A 24523-nucleotide genomic window follows, 5' to 3' on the forward strand; every position below is an offset into this window, starting at 1 on the left:
TTGACAAGTGGCATTAGGAACAACAACAAAAAAGCAAGCGAAATATTAACTTTATACAGAGGAATTTCTCCAACCTGGCAATTTGCATGAAAGGGAACTCTGAAGTGATAAATCAGATATTAGTTAGCGTAGGAGATCTGCAGAAATTCTTGCATAATCTTGGCAGAAAAATAGAAATTTTGCTGAACACATTTGCTGAATAACATTGACAAAATGGTATGCATATTTTAGCAGTGCGATGCACAGTATGCACAAAGAAATAACAAAAAAAAAAAAAAAAAAAAAAAAATTAAAAAAAAAAAGAAAAAAAAGAAAAAAATCCCAATATTTTTGATCTAATAATGATCGGTTTTCAGCGGACTGGAACTAAATTTTAATGGTTCGAGGGAGAGACTTTAAATATGCTAATTAGTTAGCACGGACGATATTTTAAGTTACGAAATCAGATACAAAAACGCATTTTCTCTGATTTTTGATCTCCGGAATACAGCCGCGTTCTGGGAAATATGGCTCCCATAGTTTGGATAGGAGAGCTGTCCAAAGTTAGGACCCTTTAATGCTAATTTTGCTTTTTTGCGTATTTCGCCATATCTCGAAAATTTTACAAGCGAATTAAAAATTTTTACCCACAGATATAAAATTCGTTTATCCAAAGATAATTCCATGCAAAATATAACTTTTAATTAATTGTTTATTATTTTATTTAATAATCGCCATATCTCGAAAATTTTACAAGCGAATTAAAAATTTTTACCCACAGATATAAAATTCGTTTATCCAAAGATAATTCCATGCAAAATATAACTTTTAATTAATTGTTTATTATTTTATTTAATAATCGCCATATCTCGAAAATTTTACAAGCGAATTAAAAATTTTTTACCCACAGATATAAAATTCGTTTATCCAAAGATAATTCCATGCAAAACATAACTTTTAATTAATTGTTTATTATTTTATTTAATAATAGTCGAAAATATTTTGAATTGTTAGGAATATAAATTTTTACATCATTTTAAAGAATGTATTTTTCTAAGGCAAAATATAAAATTTGAAAGAAATCGCTCATAGCATTCTTGAGAAATCGAGTTTTAAACATACAATTTCTAATAATAGTAGATAAATAAATTTTCTGGAGCGATATAATTATACTGGAAGTATTTATTGAATTAAAAGTTTGAATTCAATCTGTATAATTTCTTTTGTTTAATTATTTATATGTGCTTTTTATATGGATTTAAGCCCTCTTCTTTTTTAAGTATAATTTTATATGTTTCAAATTTAATTTAACCAACATACATTTGTGTGCAAATGTTGCACACAGAAGTCTTAAATACAGGTGGTTATCAAAATAATGGAAACACCCCAGATTTTGAAGGAATCCTTTATTAATATGGCGTAGGACCGCCTTTTGCATGCCAAACAGCTTGGATTCGCCTAGGAATCGAATCATACAAATTCTGAATAGTGTTTAGAGGAATATTGTACCATTCTTCATGGAGATATTGTGAAAGTTCCGTGAGAGATGCCGGTGGAGGATATCGATTCCGGATTGAAAGCTCTAAAATAGACCACAACGGTTCGATTATATTGAGGTCTGGGGACTGTGCTGGCCAAGGTAGATGTTCCACTTCATCCTCATGTTCATCAAACCATGATTGGACAACTCTGGCTGCATGAATAGGGACATTATCATCCTGGAAAATTCCATCTCCTGCAGGAAACAAAATTTGCATCATAGGATGAACCTGGTCAGCTAAAATTTCTCTATACTTCTTCCCAGTGATCCTTCCTTTCAGGGTTACCATTGGGCCAGCAGAAAACCATGACACGGCTGCCCATACCATGACCGATCCACCTCCATGCTTGACAGTTGGATGGAGGCAATCAGGATCATACGCTTGTGCAGGTATTCTCCAGACATGTCCCCGTCCTGTTGTGGGGAAAAGTGTGAACGACGATTCGTCTGACCATATAACAGTCTTCCACTTATCAATCGACCAGGTTTTGTGGTTGTGGCACCACTCTACACGACGTTTTGCATTAGCATCAGTGACAAGAGGCTTGGGAATTGCTGTTCTGCCGTAAATGTTCTCTTTATGAAGGTATCTCCTAACTGTAATTGTTGACACTGGAGAATCCAGATGCTGATTGAGCTCTGCGGTCACTTTGGCTGCAGTTGTTTTCTTTTTAGACATTACAATCCGCTTCAATACCCGTCGGTCTCTTTCACTCAGCTTCTCCTTCCGTCCACTATTTTGCTTTGATGAGCTTGTCTTTCCGCGCTGTGTGTATGCTGTCATGACTTTAGACACCGTACCTCTAGAAACGCCTAAAAGCTGGGATGTTTCGGTCACTGTTGCTCCAACTAGTCGGGCTCCTACAATTTGGCCTCTCTGAAAATCTGTGAGGTCTGACATTTCACGCTTCTGACAAAAAAATTCAAAACGTAGACAACTCTGTTAAAGCTCTCTCATATTACCTAATATATGTACTTTTTATATTAAAAAATACTGGTAGCTAAGATTATATTTTAATGCTTATGAAGCGAATTCTTAAATGTCCCTTTTATTCACAAGTGTTTCCATTATTTTGATAATCACCTGTAGGTTGATAATAAAAAAGTAAAACTCAACTTCTTTTTTATATTTTTGGCTAATGTTGCATCATTGCATCCCTCTTGCATGGTTCTATGCCTTTTAGGAAAATTTTCTCAAGTGGTTTTTGTTTTACTATATTATTCTTGAGCCGTGATGGCTCAGGGGATAGAGCGTTTGCCTTCCAATGAGGTTAACTGGGTTCGAATCTCAGCGATGGCTGGTCGATACGAATTCCTCATGTGGCTTGCACCGACCAAAATGCTGACATAAAATATCCTTAATAGTAGACAGATTATGGGTTAGAGTCCCCTTGCCGTCAGACTAACCGAAGGAGATTTTCGTGGTTTTTCTTTTCTCTCCATGTAACGCAGATGCAGGTTAGTTCCATCAAAAAGTCCTCCACGAAGGCAAATTTCTCCCAAAACTTGATCCAGGAGTTCTCTTGCCTTCTGTATTGGGTTCAAAATTACAAGTCTACGGAGTTAAACATTGGTAGTCGTATACCCAAGAAATTGGGTGGACTGTTCAACGACGGTTATAAAATAAAATATGTTATTTTTCGTTTTACAAATTTAATTTAACGTTATTTATCACACCACTACATGTAAATTACAAGCCAACACGTACTGCATGTAGAAATTTAGGTGAAAACCACTTACTCAGTTCTCTCATGGTGAAGCTTTTAGAATATTTGCAAAACTTCCAAAACTTCTGAAAGCTTTAGGTTTAAATTGTCTACCACTCGAAAATAAATTGCTGTTGTACTACTGGTCAAACTATATATTATATGCATAATTGCCAGCTTTTACGACTTTTGTTATCGATTTTTAGCAGTGGTAATAAAAGAGCGAAGTCAAAGTATAACAGTAATTCAGAAAATTTTCAATTTTCGAAATAAGAACCATGGTGTTTGTGACTCAGGGAATAGAGCGCTCGCCTCCAAATGAGCTGCCCCGGGTTCGACTCCCATTCATGGCTGGTTGCACTCGGCTGCACCGAGACCATAGCGCTGAAGAAAAAATGTTCCCAGTGGTAGACGGATCATGGGTTTGAATCTCCCTACCATTAAACTAACCATGGGAATTTTTCGTGGTTTTCCACTCTATTTAAAGCAAATGGTGGGTTAGTTCCATCAAAAAGTATCCACGAAGGCATATTTCTCTCAATTCTTGATTTAGGAGTTCACTTGTCTTCTGGATTGGGTTCGAAAATGAAAGGAGGCTACGAAGTAGAACATTAGTAATATGTAAACTCTAACATGGGTCTATATGTGATAAGTCTCTCTCTCTGTATATATATATATATATATATATATATATATATATATATATATATATGCTCCATTCTCAAAAAAAAGTTTTAACAACTCTTCTCGAAAAATTCTATTATTATAAAGCATACAGCTTGCTACCTGTCGGACTTTCGTAAAATTCGTTAAAGTTCTCAATTCAATTGGCAATTTGTCAATTCAATATTATTTCTTAACAACCCCTAAAGACATTGTTTTACTGTGACCGTATGAATTCGTGCCCATGCGCTGAAAATTGAAGCAATTATGAATATATAAGACTCTTATTCAAGAGAAGGAAAGCAAAAAAAAAAAAAACCGAACGAACCCGTATTCAGAATTATGTGTCTAGGTTATGAGGTAATTTATACTAACAGTGATACGGGTTTGTTCTATATTTATTGCGTAACTATAGTGTTCTAATGGCAGATTGCTTCAGATGTAGAGGAGTTGATATCATTTTTTCTTCAGGGCAACGAAAACGTAAGTATGTTTCCTTTATCTGATTAGTATATAAATTCACGAAATATTAAATCTTTGTCATTAAATAGCATAAATCGAATTATAATCAACATCAGCTTAGACCATTCGCGGCATTAACTGATTCGTCGGAATTTTGAGATATATAATGGAGGAATGTGTGAAGTGGAAATAGAATTGGGGGAAGAGGGGTTTGCCTAGCACCAAATGGTAGAGTCAAGAGTGAGAAACCAGTCGGTTAAACACATGATGAAATTCAGTTTAGACAAAGGCTGAAAACCTCTATACAGTATAGCCCCGCTATAGGGAACACGGTTAATAGTGAACTCTCGGATATAGTAAACGAAATGTTCGCTCCCGTGCCTTGCTAAACACGTATAATGTTATTTTTCGTGGATATAAAACTCAGCGGTGCGACAGCCCGTAGAGTGCCAAGGCCTACTGTGCCCATCTCAGTTTTCTTAACCTTAGGCTCTGGGGTGCAGGAGCAGATGCTCCGGTCAGGTGGTCACCCGAACTCGGAACCCCCAGTGTTTAGTTCCCAAGCATGCTTGGTACTCATTTATCGACCCACTGAAGGGATGAAAGGTTGAGTCAACCTTGCCCGGCCCGAGGTTCGAACCTGGGACCTGTGGCACGACAGAGCGAAGCGTTTCGTGGGTATAGTGAACCGAAAAAAGATAGGAAGTTGGATATTATGAACTTTTTTCCTTCTTCGACTTCTTCATTTTTTGTAATAATTTTGAAATTTCTTCTTCAAAATAAATACATATACCGATTTTTAAAACCATCTACAGCATGGAATGTAGCAATAAGCATTTTTTTTCGTGTTTGTTTCATTATTGAATAGCATTATTGAATTGGTTCAGCATTCAAACAAGTCGCAATCTTCCAGTATCTGGACAAGTGCCTCAAGTCAAAGCCAATGAATTTGCTAAGCAATTTGGTGAAATTGCTTTCATGTGCACGAATGGCTGGTTAGACAGGTTTAAAAAAGCGGAGTAACATAAATTCAGGAAAAATTATCGGAGAGTCGGGAAGCGTTTCTATATCTGATGATGAGGATTGCTCATCAGTTAAAGATTACTAATTTTTTGGTACGCAAGAGAAGGGGCCTCCGTGGGCGGTTATATATGTATATATTGCTCATCTGCTGGGGGAGTTCTTCTTGTGACGATAAGTCAATACTTAATAGCAGTGACTTATTGATGGTAAGAAAATAAGTTAATACTGCTAAGTTATTTAGATGACGTTTTGTTGAGAGCACGTAGTTTTAAACATGTCTTTGTTTCATCCCGTACTGGCAAGTTCAGTGAAAAATAAAACTCAGATAAATATATTTTCAGTTTATTTATCGAAGCGTTGAATATCGTTGTTTAAAGTTGAAGGATAACTCAACCATTTGTTTTGGGTCAATCAACACGTGGTGCGTGGAAATGGTGTGATAGCTTTAGAATAACGGGATGTTGGAACAATTTCGGAGCAACAGAAATGTGAAAAGAATAACACGCTTTTTTTAACTAATATTATTTTTTTAAAAAGAGGATGATGGCGTAAGACTTTGTCAAGGTCTCAAGAGTTAGTAATAGCTAGTTAATCTCTTTGCCATCTCATGATGAAAGTGTACATGAAATCGAATTCCGGGAGGTTTTTTGGCAACTCTATTATGGTTTTTGGAGAAATAAATCAGAAGAGGCCGTGATCACGTATAAGTTTGAAGGTTATTTCTGATGGGGCAGTGTCTGCGTTGCATCCAGAATACAGATGCTAATGAAAATCGGGGTCAAATAAAGTATAAAAAATGCGCCACTATTCAGAAGTGTTAAAATTGTGTAATTTCGTCCATTTTGTGAGATTAAAAAGTTTTCAACAAAGTGCATTGATGTCTGATAATGTGTGTATAATTCGAAATAATGCATACATACAGGCCAGCCATCTACAACGTTTTTTTTTTTTTTTTGCTAAATATTTTATAGAGTGGTAGACATTAAAAAGCCAAAAACTTCATAATTTTTGGTAAAAATTCCGAATTTGGTCTTAAGTTTAAAAAAATCGGCAATTGGTTTGAGTATGAAATGTTGCTTAAATTCATATTAGTATATTAATAGTGGTTAAAAGTTTTTTTTTTCGATCTAGATAAAAGAAATTATAAGAAACTAAAAAAATACTTCTTTTAATTTAAAAATTATATTTATTTTTAAATTTCTTTGAGTTACAATATTTCAAAAATATCATATTTAAATGTCTATTGAAAGCTGTTTTAAGTGATTTATATTATATTTTTAACTTTTATCGTGCACGCAGGACGTCATAGTGTTTTTTTCCTTCAAATAGTATAGTATCTCTAATTCGGTACCCCCAGGGGTATAATTTGTTATGGGAACATGGAGAACTTCATGATTTGTCAGACTTAACGTGCACCAGTCACCATTTACTACAAGGGGAGTCTTTGACCGGCTGGATTCGAACTCCCATTCTCACGAACGTGAGTCTAGAGCCCTGCCAACTAGGCCATCCCGACCCTGGCTGGCATCTCCGAAACAGCGTTTTAACTCGGAATGCAAAAATTTAATCATTTGTTTAAGAATTAAAAAGAAAAACTCCCATATTTTAAAGAATACGCAAAACTTAATCAGGCACATTGTCCTCAATATATTTGACTTTCCCTTTTTTAAAACTATGCGTTTGATTTTTAAAATGTTTTTCTAATAACCTTCATTGCGTTTTTAGCAACAGATTTTTTAAAAAAAAATTTCTTACAACAGTGCAGCTATTTTCTTAATTTTACAGGATTCCGTTTTTTTTAAAAATTTTATTACTTGTAAAAAAAAAATTTTTTTTTTAACCAAGATTAGATAAAACTGTTATAAGTAGGATCAATTGTTTTTTTTCTTCTTAGTTAATTCATAATCAGTTATTGTTTTGAATTAAATGATAATAAAATATTCAAAGAAACCGGAATATAAAGTGTTAATGTTAGGAAGGGAAGTACTTTTCTTTTCTACGTAGTCCTCAACTGTCACTCTTTTTTCTAAAAGAAAATGTTTCTCATTCAAACCATTTGAGTTCTTTGATAATGAAGAATGTCAGGATAAAAATTAACAATAAAACATTAGTAATAGGAAAATTATGTAGTCATGTTCATGAATGATAGCAAAAATAAATAAATTTCTCCAGCATTGATGGAATTTAGTCATGAAACTGCCACAAAATTAATATTAAAAATTCAAAAATTGGCAATTTTTTCGTATAAAATATACAACTGTATCAAGCACAATACTCTATGTTTGTAAATATGGTCAAGAATTTCAATGGTGAATTAAATAGCAGCTGTCGCTGAAAAAATAATAATCCTCTGAGAAAGTACAATGCAAGTCAGAAAGTACAAAAATATAATAAGCCTCTTAGAAAGTACAGTGCAAGGGGTACTCATGAAGATGTCCTTTTAGCTTCAATGGTATATTAAATAGAGGCCGTTGCTAAAAATATAATAATCCCCATAGAAAGTACGATGCAAGGGATACTCACGAAGATGTCTTTTCAGCTTCAATGGTAAATTATATAGAGGCCGTTGCTAAAAATATAATAATCCCCATAGAAAGTACGATGCAAGGGATACTCACGAAGTTGTCTTTTCAGCTTCAATGGTAAATTATATAGAGGCCGTTTGCTAAAAATATAATAATCCTCTTAGAAAGTACAATGCAAGGGGTACTCACGAAGATGTCTTTTCAGCTTCAATGGTAAATTATATAGAGGCCGTTGCTAAAAATATAATAATCCCCATAGAAAGTACGATGCAAGGGATACTCACGAAGTTGTCTTTTCAGCTTCAATGGTAAATTATATAGAGGCCGTTTGCTAAAAATATAATAATCCCCATAGAAAGTACGATGCAAGGGATACTCACGAAGTTGTCTTTTCAGCTTCAATGGTAAATTATATAGAGGCCGTTTGCTAAAAATATAATAATCCCCATAGAAAGTACGATGCAAGGGATACTCACGAAGATGTCTTTTCAGCTTCAATGGTAAATTATATAGAGGCCGTTGCTAAAAATATAATAATCCTCTTAGAAAGTACAATGCAAGGGGTACTCACGAAGATGTCTTTTCAGCTTCAATGGCAAATTATACAGAGGCCGTTGCTAAAAATATAATAATCCTCTTAGAAAGTACAAAGCAAGGGGTACTCACGAAGATGTATTTTCATCTTCAATGGTAAATTATATAGAGGCCGTTGCTAAAAATATAATAATCCTCTTAGAAAGTACAATGCAAGGGGTACTCACGAAGATGTCTTTTCAGCTTCAATGGCAAATTATACAGAGGCCGTTGCTAAAAATATAATAATCCTCTTAGAAAGTACAAAGCAAGGGGTACTCACGAAGATGTATTTTCATCTTCAATGGTAAATTATATAGAGGCCGTTGCTAAAAATATAATAATCCTCTTAGAAAGTACAATGCAAGGGGTACTCACGAAGATGTCTTTTCAGCTTCAATGGCAAATTATACAGAGGCCGTTGCTAAAAATATAATAATCCTCTTAGAAAGTACAAAGCAAGGGGTACTCACGAAGATGTATTTTCATCTTCAATGGTAAATTATATAGAGGCCGTTGCTAAAAATATAATAATCCTCTTAGAAAGTACAATGCAAGGGGTACTCACGAAGATGTCTTTTCAGCTTCAATGGCAAATTATACAGAGGCCGTTGCTAAAAATATAATAATCCTCTTAGAAAGTACAAAGCAAGGGGTACTCACGAAGATGTATTTTCATCTTCAATGGTAAATTATATAGAGGCCGTTGCTAAAAATATAATAATCCTCTTAGAAAGTACATAGCAAGGGGTCTCATGAAGATTTTCTTTTAGCTTCAATGGTCGAAATCCCTTACACTGATACAAAATGGTTAGAGATCCCACTAATTGAAAATAGCGAAAGAACGGAAAAACATATTGATATATCTTAAGAATTTATCAAAAAACTATTTTAAGACCTATTCAGAATCTGATCTAAAACAAACTGTCAGACATTAAGTAAATTTTATATGTCTTAGATTCATCAGACTGTCATCAATATCTTTTCTTAAAGAATTGAACAAAGCGCTTGGTCTTTTAAATTACATTTATATTCATTTTCTTCTGACTACCATTTTGCTGTTTTAATTGTTTGTAGTGAGGCATTTAATAATTATCTTTTCGTCTCTTGTTATGAACAATTGCTAAACATGAAAATCAAATGTTATGCAAATTAGTTTTATCAAAAATTTTTATATTTTCTTACTTATTACCACTGATTTCACAAAGAGTTCAGCAAATTTTTCGAATTTAGAAAGGATAAATCAGATGAAAAGATCCTAAAATACTGGACCAAGATAAAAGCAAAAGTTTTTACATTTAACCATTTCAAAAAATTTGCACTGACGAGCAAGTAGCGTACAGTCCTGTCATTACGAGAACTGCTCCTGACTGAAAATTTTAGTATGCCATTTTTTGTTCTGTTTCAGCCAGATCAGTCGTATGCCTCCTATAATTAAAAGCATCCACACGGTTTCTAATAGATAGTACGATCAGACCACTATGAAGGTAAATCAGTTAACAAAAGAGTCATTTAATTAAAAATCAATTAAAAAAAAGAAAGTGGTAGCAAATATATGTCTAAAAATTTGTTCAATTTATGAATATTATTGGTTTATCTTATTTACTTGTCAGCCACTACAGATTCAACTCTCAAATATAGACGATACATTTTTCTCTCTTACTTTTAAAATAGAATTTGGGTTCATGCGCACAACTGGTTCTCTTTTTAAATAATCTGCGCAGACTTCTTATAAAATACTGAGTGGAGGTTTTCTGATGTAGGACGTGATGGTTAACCGCGGGTGTTTCAGATTTTTCTGCTCATAATAATATTAGAAACAAAAAACTATGCGGATTACATGCAGACTTGTGGGGATCTCAACTTTTTTTATTTAGAAGTTATATCAGTCCTACATATTGAATAGCCGTCCTTGAAATAACTGTATTTAACACAGTGATAAAACGAATCAGTTACAATACAATATGAATCACAATAGACCGAGGTTAAGCCTCACATATCAATAGAATTTAGAGGATTATTACATGGAAAAAAACATCATGGTGTCACATTCAGTGGAGATATGAAAACATTTGTCATTGACACGGTTCATGACAAAAAAAATAATAAATTTACTTTTTTTCGAATATCACTTTCGAATTTTAATAAAGAGCGGAAGATAGATAAGGAAAGTAGATAGAGCGTTTCGATTCAAATCCCTATTTTTACTTTCTTGATTTGAACTTTTATATTATGCAATGCTCAACATTATTGATGCATATTATCTTATTTATTTTGGCTTCCATGTAGAGTACATTATTTTATATCAATTACGAAACTTAAACAATCCTGTGAGTATGCTGTGCCCACTAAAAAATTAAAAAGCTGTGGAACATTGCATTTTCGTCAATTTTTAGGAAGAATGCAATGGACGCAGCACATCAAATTTACCTTAAATTTGTTCTGTTTTAGTCTCTAATTTATTTTCAAAAAAATATCACCGCTTCAGAATTAAATATAATGAATTAAAATATTAACTTACGAGGAGGCTTCGCCCCCTGCTCGCTGGCGCTCGCCAACCCCCGGAACTGCTTTCGCAGTTCATTCCAGATTGCTTCACAATCCGATGCTCGCTTTGCTCGCTCATTGGATACGTTCTTAACGTCTAGCTTTTGTATACTTTTTTGAACACTGAAGTTCCGAAAACTTTTCACTGTAGAAAATTCTAAGCCTGCGCATTTCAATATTAATTTGAAATTGCAAACAGTTCACATATTTTTCTTAATCACACTATTCTAAATTTCAGTCAATTGTTTTAAAATCTTTCCCACCAGAGGGCTAAAACCATGTGTTGTAAAACAATATGAAATAGTACTGAACGCCGGATGTAAAGCATCGGCTTCGATGAAGATAATTTTGTGAGAATTTTTTTGATAATTCGGTGAGAATTCACCCGATTAGACATATGATACTCACTACGTGCTCTTGCGCGCCGAAGCCATTATTTATTCTTATAAATTTGACCTGAAGTTATTTTTCGGACCACTATTTGAAAACGATTCGAAACCTTACATACTAAGTCACGTAGCTCCAACCCTTTCGTTGTGAAGCTTTGAAAATATTTGCAAAACTACGGAAAATTTTGCAAGCTTGAGTTTTTAATAGTCTACCACTCAAAAAGTATTTTGCAAAAAGCGTCGTAGTTAGCAACATGGCAACAATAAGGTGGCGCTTCACATAAGCATTTTAATTATTTCGAAGTGGAGGTGAGTAAAAAATTCTATAAATCGATTTAACTAACCAAGAATCATGCATTAAAGCACTACCACTCGAAAATATTTATTTGCAGTCCGGAGCAAGTTAGCATCTCTGTGATTCCGTCAAACAAAGGAAGAAAAATGTCCCAGTTTTCCAAGAATTTTTTATGCTTATTTTTCATAAGAAACAGCTATCACACTAATTTTAGCAACCAGTACGTGCTAAAATTAACTAATTCTATCTAGTTCTGTAACTTTTAAATGTGTAGTCTTTAAACCAGAGTGCTTAGAGACTAACTTGTACGGTCCTTGAAAAAAATCTTTCTTTCAGTGGTAGCAACATTTAAATCCAATTTTCGTTCGTTCGTTCGTTCGTGTAGTGGAACTGGGAGTCTGAGGTCATTACGGCCCTTTTCCCATTCATCCTGAAATTAGACTAAGAAACATACATGACAAAATAAAGTTTGGGGAGCAAAATGGAGTTCGTAAGAGGCAACAAAAAAATGGCACTTTGCCATTATTAGGTAATTACAAAATTACAAGTAATAAAAAAGTACCTGAAAAATGGTTAATCTTTTTTATTTTTATTTTTAATGGCGGGCACTTGGAGCTATTGTCCATTGGCCACAGAAAGTGTCAGAACTGCTAATTCTCTTTTCGTTACCCAGTGGGCACCTGTGGCGAAGTCACGGCGGTGGAACAGCGTCGCCCACGTCACACTACCACAACCCGTTTATAGGGCGGGTCACATTCACACATTCACACACAAAGGAGAAAGGACATAGAACACAGATAGAGGGAAAGAAACATCCATGCCTTGCCCGGGATTCGAACCCAGAACCTTTCTGATGCAAGGACAGTTCCCTGCCCCCTACACAGATTGGTCGGCAAGGTTAAATTAAAATTAATAATTAAGTACATTGAGAAAATAAACACTAATCAATATTTACAGTTTGGGAATAAAAAAAAGGGGGGGGGGACGAGTTAAAGAAATGTGAAGATGTGTGTATATGCGTAAGTAAGTGTGGCTTTCCCGGCCGTCTTGGTCATTACCACTCGAGCCGGGTAGCTCTCTACACTTAAGTTACAGGGATTAGCTCACCCCTGATCAGACCCCGAGATGTTGTATATCTAATTTTTGAAGCAAATTCCTTAATTGTTTTACATACTGTCACAATCAATATAAAAACTCGGACAAATATGTTTTAATCCTAAACTGAATCTTGGGAATCATGTATGTCCTAATTTTTTCTAAAAACAAATTAGAATGAAAGGATTTTGTTACCAGTTTTAGCTCTCTTTCGTTCTGATATATATTCTATCGTGAATGACCGAAATCAAGAAAAGAGGATCAATTACTAGAAGTCGAAAACTGGTGCAGGAAATGGAAAACAGCAGACAACGCAGAAAAATCACAAATCCTTATCATTCAAAAACGAAGAATAAAAATCCAGCCAAACTGCAAACTGAAACTATTCAATACCCCCATTCCAATTGTAAAGAAAGCTACATATCTTGGTTTAGTAATAAATAGCAAACTCTCCTGGGCAGACCACATTAAACATATAACAGATAAAGCAATAGCAGCAGCAAATATTATTCAACCACTTATACAAAATCCAAACATATCCTTGAATCTACGAAGACTCCTCTATACCAGTATGATCCAGCCTATTTTAACTTATGTTTCTCCTGCCTGGGCAACAATACCGGCACATCTAATGAAAAAACTAAATCAATGCCAAAACAAAATACTCAGAAAAATCACCCGCGCCCGTTGGTTCATTAGAAATAGAAATATCCATCAAGACCTCAAAATTCCTCTCCTCTCCGAATACATCAACAAATTAAATGCAGATTTCTACAAAAAAGCCGAAAAATGCCATACCGCCAACTTCAACCAGATCCTATCCTATGAAAACTATAAAAAAGATTGCCATCTCCGACCTATTGCAGCCTTCTATACATCTGATGCCTCATTTCATCATCAGCAACAGAAATAGAAGTAAACAGTCATAGCCGAATGGATAAAGCACCCGCATACAACCACAAAGATCCCAGGTTCGACCCCAACTGATATCACTTTTTCTAAATATCATCAGAATCATCCATCCTTTCAGCATATCGTCAAATCATTAGAAACAGCATAGTGCACAGCATCATCGATCGCAGTAAAAATAATCAACTTTCCAATGCATCCGGAGCTACATCAATCTCATGTGTCATCTTGCAGTCTATTCTGAGCAGCTGAAAATAAAAATCAAAAACACAAACTCTGAACATTTAACAGAACTTTAAAAAATCCATTATTATTAAAATCTAGAAACCTACTGTAAAAATTATTAAATAACATATTCCAATAGGACTGACAAATATGTAATCTACAAACAATGCCTGTAATTTCTGTTCTTTTTATATTTTCTTTTTTCTTATTTCCTGTCTTTTTAATCTTGCCACCACAATGTTGCATAACATAAAATGTTTTCAAACAATGTAAATTATTTCATGATGAATGGGTTAGGGGCTGCTGCGCGGCCCAGGCACCCACCTTGATTTAAATAAAGAAAGAAAAAGAAATTAAGAGAAGGGTCGTAAGGCCTCAGACGCCCAGTTCCATTACAACGAACGAACGAAATCAAGAGAATGTTGACTTTCACCGGCGATTCATCATTGAAATTTCTTTAAATTACAAAATCAATTATTTATAATATTTTGAATATGAATGAAATAAGAAATTTCAAACTGCTTTTTTAGATTTTATATTTCAGTACAAATATACTGTCCCATCTGAGTCAAATGGTTAAATTTGTAATTTTCTAACTAATCCCTCTAGCTATATAGATTACACGTTAGTTTGGGGAAATCCAATCAATAATTAAAAGTTACAGCACTGTGCAAACATTTTTACTTTTAAAACACATTGCACGCCACTGCATTTGCCATTAGTCCCGTTTATTTCTGGGTTAAAACCTTTCATTAACGGGTAAAAAGCCATAACTGATTGAAAAATTTATTTACTTAGATCGGAGGAATCCAAAAACAGAAACTCAAATGAAAGAAAAATGCTATAAAATATTTCCACTTGCATTTTGAACTATCATACAATTTTTAAACTATCTTACAATAGTATTTTCTCTTTCAATATAGTACAGTAATTTAAAATACAGCCGGACCTCTATTTAATGCAGTCGCTATATGGAAAATTCATTAAATCGAAATGACCTTTTGAAGAACTTACAACGCAAAACAGGTTTTAAATTCATAAACACTACACATAATTAAAATAGCAATTAATACACCTTTATCTTGTATATTAATATTTACTATTTATTTTAAAAATCTAAGTCATAAAAGAAATCTGCATGGGAAAGTTAAAATTGAGTAAGACATTATCCAATGTCATACTATCATGCTACATACTTTTTCAACTAAAAAAAGCTAAATTAATGTCTAAAATTAAAGCTGCATATATTATAAAAGTAATTTTAAACATACATTACCACATGCGTTATTAACCTTTTCGAGACGGGAGAGTCATATATGCATTCTCAGGGTGGCGATAATCAGGGTAAAAAAGATAAAACTGGTAGCACAACTATTTTATAGCAATTTATTTGTAATGATCGTTTGCTTTATTTAATTCACCACTTAGTTCGTATTAAAAATTGTATAGTTACACTTTCAACACAAGTGGATTGAATGTGTTAGATTTAAAGTGAAAGCAAAAAAATGTCTATCAAATTAGCCATGCCCAAACTTAAGCTACCACTTTTTTATTTTTTAACATCCTGATACTGATTCTTTACGAATACATTTATGACTCTCCCATCCCGAAAGGGTTAAGTTAAATTGCTACTGATAAAATTCGGTTAATTTTGTCTGAGTTTTTCGTTTGAAATGCAAACAAAAAGGGAAAGGGATTTTGCTGCTTTCTCTAAAAGTTAAGTGGTTTCGAATATCAATTCGAGGTCATTTCCCCCATAAAATGCGTTAACAAGTTTGAACTTGTGGACCTCAAAGAAAATTTCGTTAAATAGAAAATTCACTTCGCTATTTAGAAGATATTTAACGAAGAAATTTTCAAAATGTTCTTGGTTCCTCGGAAAAAATCGCAAAAAGAGAGAAGTTCGCAAAATGGAAGTTCGTTAAATAGATGTCCGACTGAATACTGAAAGAGAAAATAGTTTTCTATGGAAAATACAGGTTGAACATGCAGGTTGAGCAAAGAGTAAAACGCAGAGATCGTTGATTTAAGTCAAACGCTATATAGGTCATAGGAGGTTGGTAGAGAAATATTGTGTCATTCCTCAAAAATACAGACAGACTTATTTGTATCAGAATTCTTTTTATTCCATTTGAAAAAATTGTTCCAAAATTGAGTGAAACATTTCTCCCGAACAAAGAATTGCAAATTAGTCACGCTGACACGTTCACAAACTACGGAAACAGAATCCGTACTTTGTGTTAATGGACGTTGGGACAATAAAAGTTTGACCAGTGGTCAAAGCGTGTGTGATGACTTTCTGTTCCGAAGGACATCTGCTTTTTTGTTGAGGGTTGATGTTGACAGAGGGAAATGGGACGATCGTCCATCAGTGTTTGTCTTGGTCTGGAATTTCGGGATGTGCCACCGCCCGATTTGTACCTAACACAAAAACTACCGCGATTAGAAAAGGCAAGGACTAATACATTGATAGTAGAGGATATAGTAAACTACATGTTTTACTAGATCGTCGCGTGTCTCCTTTTGGTAAGTTCAATTTTTAAATGAGTCCTCTAAATTCGTGTGCATTAAAAAGTGATATTTCTATAAGTAAGAATACTGTTAAAGATAACTTACTAATAATATATAACTTACTATTAATATAACTTATTATTAATATAATTTACTATTTGAGATAACTTAAGTTATGTTGGGAATTTAATAATTATTACGCATTTTAAAAAATCCAACCGTTAATTTCTTAAGTTTAATTTATTTGCCCAATCAGACATACTGTTGTGAACATGCAATATGTTACAGTTATATTGAAAACTTTGTATTTATTCCGTATTTTTTAAAAAAAATCTATGTACAAAATTTTATAATTCCCGTATTTAATCCGTATTTTTAAAAAAAAATCTATATACAAAATTTTATAATTCCTGTTTTTAATCCGCATTTTTTAAAAAAAAATCTATGTACAAAATTTTATAATTCCTGTATTTGATCCGTATTTTAAAAACAATCTATATGCAAAATTTTATAATTCCGTTCTAATGAGGGAATACCAATATTTCAACAGAGTACGTTGCGAAAACGGAACATTTGCAAAAGTAAAAATTACATCGGTTACACAAAGTGAAATGTTATATTTTCGAGAATTGTATGCAACTTAAGTTTTAAAATAGTGGGCTCAACCCTCTAATTACAACCCCCAAAAGATTGATATGCAATATTTTTTGGCGTGCTTTGCAAACCAGTTAACTATGCAGTTTTGTAATTTTGATCCCAATCCAGAACACAAGGGAACTCCTGAACAATGTTTCGTGGGAAACTTACCTTCGTGGAGAACATTTTAATGGAACTAACCCGCATTTGTGTTACACGGAGAGGAAAACTACGAAATCCTCTCCCAGTTAGCCTAACGGCAAGAAAGACTCTTATTCATGATCCGTCTACCACTGAGGATATTTTACGTACTGTAAACCAGTACTAAGTTAAACCCATTTGAAATGATTTCCAGCGTAAGTTCTTAAAAATTTTAATAAATTATTAAAAATCTTTAAAAAAATTTAAAATTTTTAGTCAATAATAAGTAACAGGAATAAAAATTTTAAATTTTAAACAAAACAATATTCATACTTTAAAAAAAACGTGTATTTCAGCACGTCTCCTAGGCATTCTTTCAATGTTACGTCCTTCATAACTGTTATCAACGCTTTCTTCTGCTCTTCGAGCACGATTTGTTTAATTGTACATAAAAAGCAGAAAAGCATGACGCATTTATCGATAAATAACAATAACAATAAATAAAATTATATTATTGAACCCATATAAGTATAATTAAAAAATAAAGTGTATCATTTTGCTGGAGCTATTCGCTTTTAACATTTCTATTATTCCTAACTTATCGCTCAGTTTGTTGCAGTCCGCTTTTTTGCTGTCCTCTCGAGAAAGAAATTTTTATTCATAAATTTGTTAACATGTACGTTTACGCCTTCAAGCTAATGACAAGCTAATTACCCGTTTGATATCCAAATTCTTTGTTGCCAATTTGAAAAAGAAATAAGAACTAAATGTGTGACCGTGTAAAATATATATATATATGTACTGAAACCTGTGGCCAGTAGCGCGACAGCCCATAGACGGCCAAAGCCTACTGTGCCCATCTCAGTTTTCTTGACCTTGGGCTCTGGGGTGCAGGAGCAGACGTTCTGGTTAGGTGGTCAGCCGAACGCGGAACCCCCAGTGTTTAGTTCCCAAGCATGCTTGGTATACATATAATATATTTAGTGAGGTGACAACAAAAGTCACGACTAGTCAATTTAAAATTTTTGTAACTTAAATCTTCATCTCTATATTATTCTATGATTATTAGTTGTCATAGATTAATAGTGCATCATTCATTATAAATAAATTATTGCTTGCATTAACCGTTTACCATCCGAACTATTGTTTTGCTGTATGAAAAAAGTTGCAGCAGGTTCGTATATAAACTAGAGGGAGTATTTCCCCGAATAGTTACTAAATTGGTTGAAAAACATAACTGCATGATTTCAGAACAAGACATAATTTTTTACATTATCCCTTAGGACCAGAAGCAATTTGAAAGCACTTATTTTTTCTTGTATAAATAACTCAAAAGTGCTGAGAAAGTTATTTTGTTATGAACATTATTTTAAGAGATTAAGGATAATTTACTAGAAAACATAATTAAGTTTAGAGAGAGGCCCAAGGTGACTAAAAATATAAAAGGTGGTGGTTAATAAAAAGTAATAAACTATTTAAAGAGATGCAACTTTTTTAAAAATATTTTTTTTCAGTTTACTAATAAAATATTTGCAAAGAATTTTTTCGTTTTAAATATGAATAATTTGCAATGTATACCTTTGTGGCAGTAACGATTTAATAATTACGTAAGTTAAATAAATAAATTAATAAAATGGGAATTAAGTTTTTACCTCTTTATACATTTTTTGTCACCTGTGGCATCTATGAGTTAAGAAACAATTTTACGCTAGTATTGGACATTTTTTAAATATTAAAATAGTAGCTTTAAGAGAGAAAAATTTTACTCACATTAAAATTTTTAAAATATTTTTATTTGCATTTTCGCAAATGGTGTTTTACAAAAAAAATTTTTTTTTTGTTTTAAAATATTTTTCAAACCAAAAAATAAATTTTTTTGGTACTCCTATATTGTTATTTTTTCCGAAAAACGATAGAAATAAAAAATTCTTTTGACCATTTTTTTAAAAAAATTTCAGAATAAGTAGTAGACTATGCACACATTGGGTTAAGTACCTCGCTCAATCATGCAAGCTGGCTCTTAAGTGTTTATTAAAGATATTTTCATCAACTTTTATTAAACGTGTATCAAACACAAATGGAATTTTTTATTAACATATATTTCGTACTTTTTCATGATTTTGTATTAATTTAGGTCAAAATAAGTGAAAAATATAATATTTAGTATTTTATTAATTTATGGTTTCTAAATACAGAATAAATCAACGGAATTTTTTTTTCCTACGATAAAGTTAAAATCTTCCAAACAATAATTTTTCCAATATACACATATTTGAACCGCGATGGCTCAGGGGATAGAGCGTTCGCCTTCCAATGAGGCGAACCGGGTTCGAATCCCAGTCGATACGAATTCCGCTTCCAGCTTGCACCGATCACAGTGCTGATGTGAAATATCCTCAGTGTAGACGGATCATGGGTTAGAGTCCCCTTGCCGTCAGGCTAACCGTGGGATGTTCTCGTGGTCTTCCTCTCCATGTAACGCAAATGCGGATTAGATCCATCAAAAAGTCCTCCACGAAGGCATATTTCTCCCAATACTCTATCCAGGAGTTCCCTTGTCTTCTGGATTGGATTCAAAATTACAAGGCTACGGAGTTGAACATTAGTAGTCGTAAACCCATAAAATTGGGTCGGCTGTTCAACGACGGTTATAAAATAAAATGAAATAAAATATACACTTATTTGTAGTTATTTAGATCTAAGAGAAACAGTTATTTATCATTGAAATTTCTTTAATTTACAAAATCAATTATTGCTTAATTCTTCAATATGAAATTGAAAAAAAAAATTTGTACATTTTTCGGATTTTATGATTTAGTACAAACATAATTCCGATAATTCAAAAGATTTTTTAAGTAACTATTTGACTGTTTTTTATAATAGAAAAATTTAAAAATATATTTTTGCTTGCAACTAGAGCGTCAGGAAAAAAAAGTACTATATAGAAAAGGGATACCAGTGTCCCTTCTGAGTCAAATGGTCAAAGGATTAAAAACAGATTTTGGTTAATATCAATGTTTTGCTTTGCTATTTGAAAGTGCTAAGAACGAAAGACTTGAGTCACTAGTCCTTAATGTTTGGAAGAAAAAAAAAAGAACTGTTCCAAAAATAGAACATTGGCATATAAGCTGTTAATTTAAATAGCATTTTAAAATACTCAGAGTATAAAAAATTAATTCTTTAACGCTGAGCTTTGTCATGAATTAGTTTTATGTATGATTGTTTTGCTTTTATGGGTAGGTTTGCAATATATTAATTCATTTAATTTTAATCATCCATTTCTGTCTTCAAAAGCTTAAATGCGTCATAATCTTTTCGAAGGTGCCATTTCTAAATTTAAAGCAAAAATATAAAAAAAAGATTAAAAAAGCACTGGCGCTCACTTTGTTTCAACTGCGTGTTTAGTTGTATAATTGGGTACTTGAAACTCGAAAAGAAGTGAAGTGATTACGCCTGATCATGTGATTTAAAGCAGAATTAATTGGATACCTATAAGCGTCGTCAGCCTGTGTGTCGAACCTGATTGGCTCCTGAATCGACAAATGCAACGAATTATCTATCATGACGTCACTTGCAGGTATCCGACTAGTAGATTAAAAAATAACTAGGAGGCTCCGCCCCCTGCTCGCTAACGCTCGCCAACCCCCGAGAATTGCTACGCAATCCTATGTGGTTCACGCCGTGAACCATGGCTCGCTGCGCTCGCTCGCCAATGAACACAATGTTCTAGCACAAAGACATAATATATTATCATCAAAGACATAGTATTTTATCATCAAAGACATAGTATTGTACTTATGTAGATGAATTCTACCAATGTTCTTATTGGCTTTTAAAAAAGTTTATTAGCTATTTAGATTGTACATGGTGAAAAAATCAAAACATTAGCTAAGTAAGAAGCATATTAGCAAAACAAATTATCAAATATTGCTTCACTAATATTCTGCATTTTAAAGCGGGAAAATTCAATGCATAAATAAACGCGAAATATAAAAAAATTCAATGCATTCAATACAAACACTTAAACTTTTTTTAGACGTTTAGGTAGCTCCCAGTAGAAAAATATCAATTCAACAGCGGCCTTTTGAAGCATTCTCACTTCAATTAATTAATTAATTCCTAATTGAGTTTAAATTAAATATTGTCATGTTTTTAGTGCATGAATCTGAATTGAACAACCTGATAATGCTCACTCTGGTTATTGTTATCTGGTTGCTCACTACGTGCTCTTGCGCGCCGAATCCAATCAATTAAAAATGAAAACTGTTGCCAGCGCGAGAAAAGAAATATCATCGGTTTTATTGATACATACGTACGTATTAGCGTTTTATATAATATAGATAGATTATTTTATTTCCGTTTTCAGTGTGGTTTTGAATAGCTTCACACACCTAAATCAAATTGGACGAGATTTTTTTTTAATCTTATCCCTCTTTTTTAAAATTTTATTTGTGTTTTATTCTTTTTTTAAAAACAATTTAATTCGTATGTCTTGTATAACATAACAAAAAAAAATAATGTTTAGCGATTTCTTTTAGTTACTTCATGCTCAAATAAAAAGTATAATGACTGTATATAATCTGACAAAATGTGGAAAAAAAATTAAAACAAATAAAATATAAAATTTAAAAATTTTTTTAAATTGGCTTTGAAATTTTTTTTTTCTTTGCTCAATTTCTGAGAGAAAAATAATAAATCGATTTATTCGATGACTAAAAATAATCAAGATTAATTAAACGAACAAAAATCGAAAGACTAAATGAAAGCTAAAATAACAAAATCATGCATATTATGTTCTAAATGATTTTTTTATTCTAATAAAATCGGTTATTTTATATAATCTCCAACATAAGAAGAGTTTTGAATTTATAGAAAGGCAAAAAATATTAAAATATTGTACTTGATATTATTGTTTGTTTTGTCTCAAAAATCTCACTGTTGCTAATTTTGGCGGTAGAAGATAGTTTCCTGCGGTAGTTGCTGAATAAAGCTTCCTTAATTCAACAGAAGGTCATTTATTTTTGACATTTATTGTAAACACAAACACTTTAACTACTAGGAAATTTCCGTAGTTTCAGGAAATATTTTCTCAAATAGTAACAAACATGAAGTATTAATTTTTTAATAAATTAGAATTTTGTCCACCAATGCATGTGCATCAATAATTTAATCAGATATTTAAAGAGGCATTCCATCAATATGGCATATTGTATAGATATGAAAAAACCATGAAAGTGTTTTTCGCTTTAAAATTTCTGCTTTTGTACTGGAAAAATTATTTCGCTAGCTCAAATATTTAAGGGTATGTAAACATTTATACATTTTTATTTCTATGCATAGTTGATTTATTTATGAGCTCTAGTGGTCACAATCTTTTTCCATATCGCTTTCCTCAGCTATCGCATTATTCTTTACCAATAATTTTTTGTGTCGTGATGATAACCCTAAATTAAGAGTCATGGTGGCTCAGGTGATAAAGCGCTCTCTTTCCAATAACGTTACCCCGGTTTCGAATCTCAGCTATATGACTGGTCAATACGAATTCCGCACCCGGCTGGTACCGACCACAGTGCTGACGTAAAATATACTCAGTGGTAGACGGATCATGGTTTATTAGAGACTTCTTGCCGTCAGAATAATCATGGGAGGATTTCGTGGTTTTCCTCACCATGTTACGCGAATGCGGGTTGGTTCCCGCAAAAAGCCCTCCTCGAACGCAATTTTTTCCCAAAAACTTGATCCAGTATTTCCCTCGTCTTCTGGATCGGGTTCAAAACTGCAAGGCTACAAAGGTGAACATTGGTAGTCGTGAACTCAAAAATTGGACCGGCCGTTAAACGACGGTTATAAAAAAAAAAAAAAGTAAATTTTGAAAAGAATTAAAAATTCTCGGATTAAAAGATCTCAATATATATTTCATTGTATTTACACACATCTGTCGTACAGTTGAAAAAAATAAGTGCTTCAAAATAGATTTTCGAGAAAAGTAGTGTATATATAGTGTACTGTATATAATTTCATGTTAATTGAAGGTATAGTCGCACCTTGTGTATAATTTCATGTTGATAGAAGAAACAGTCTCGCATTGTATATAATGTTAATTGAAGGTATAACCTCACATTGTGAATAGTTTTATGTTAATAGAAGCATATTGGATCAGGTTACGGTGATTCGAAGCATATAAAACGGTTTTAAGTTTAGATCGGTTTTAAAAATTACTCGCCGCACCTTGCTTATAATATCATGTTAATTAAAGGTATAACCGCACCTTCCATATAATTTCATGTTAATAGAAGGCATAGCAGCACTTTGTGAATAATTTACGCTAAATAGAAGTATATTAGATCATATTAAGTTAATTAGAAACATGTTAAATAGGTATCTGATTATAAATATATTAAATGGGTATCTAATTCACATAATATTTTCAGGAGTTAATAGATCGGTTCTAAACATTAATAGCTTCACCTTGTATATGATTTCATGTTAATTGAAGGTATTAAGGAAGTTAATTGGAAACATGTTAAATAGGTATCTGATTATAAACATATTAAATGGATATATAATTCACATAATATTTTCAGGAGTTAATAGATCGGTTCTAAGCATTAATAGCTTCAACTTGTATATGATTTCATGTTAATTGAAGGTATTAAGGAAGTTAATTGGAAACATGTTAAATAGGTATCTGATTATAAATATATTAAATGGGTAGATATCTAATTCACATAATATTTTCAGGAGTTAATAGATCGGTTCTAAACATTAATAGCTTCACCTTGTATATGATTTCATGTTAATTGAAGGTATTAAGGAAGTTAATTGGAAACATGTTAAATAGGTATCTGATTATAAACATATTAAATGGATATATAATTCACATAATATTTTCAGGAGTTAATAGATCGGTTCTAAGCATTAATAGCTTCACCTTGTTTACGATTTCATGTTAATTGAAGGTATTAAGGAAGTTAATTGGAAACATGTTAAATAGGTATCTGATTATAAACATATTAAATGGATATATAATTCATATAATATTTTCTGGAGTTAATCGATCAGTTCGAAACATTATTAGCTTCACCTTGTATACGATGTCATGTTAATTGAAGGTATCAATGACTATGCATTTTAATGTGCACCAGCAAAGATTTTTTTTTTAAATTTGTATACTGATATTTAATTACAATCAATGCATTAGTCATGCATGAAGTTTTTAGATGGTCAATGTTGGCGACATTTTTTTTCTTCTTAAAACGTAGAGAAATTTGATTCATGAAAAACGATCTCCATCTTTTGTCCAT

General features: G+C 32.7%; 2 protein-coding genes across 3 annotated transcripts in view; one reads left to right on the forward strand and one right to left on the reverse strand.

Moving 5' to 3' along the window:
* The window catches only part of LOC107451748 (UDP-N-acetylglucosamine transporter), a 62839-nt gene that overhangs the window by 23310 nt on the left and 15006 nt on the right, over window positions 1–24523 (reverse strand). The gene's annotated exons all lie outside the window — the stretch shown is intronic.
* The window catches only part of LOC107451747 (no mechanoreceptor potential A), a 72122-nt gene continuing 63916 nt past the window's right edge, over window positions 16318–24523 (forward strand). For both annotated transcript variants that reach the window (XM_043044121.3, XM_043044122.3), the window contains exon 1: window positions 16318–16457. The gene's annotated coding sequence lies outside the window, so the exon portion shown is untranslated. The remainder of the gene's footprint in view (window positions 16458–24523) is intronic.

Source organism: Parasteatoda tepidariorum, chromosome 5 (assembly GCF_982258835.1).
Source record: "Parasteatoda tepidariorum strain Cologne lab strain chromosome 5, Ptep-v5.0, whole genome shotgun sequence".
NCBI classification, from domain to species: domain Eukaryota; kingdom Metazoa; phylum Arthropoda; class Arachnida; order Araneae; family Theridiidae; genus Parasteatoda; species Parasteatoda tepidariorum.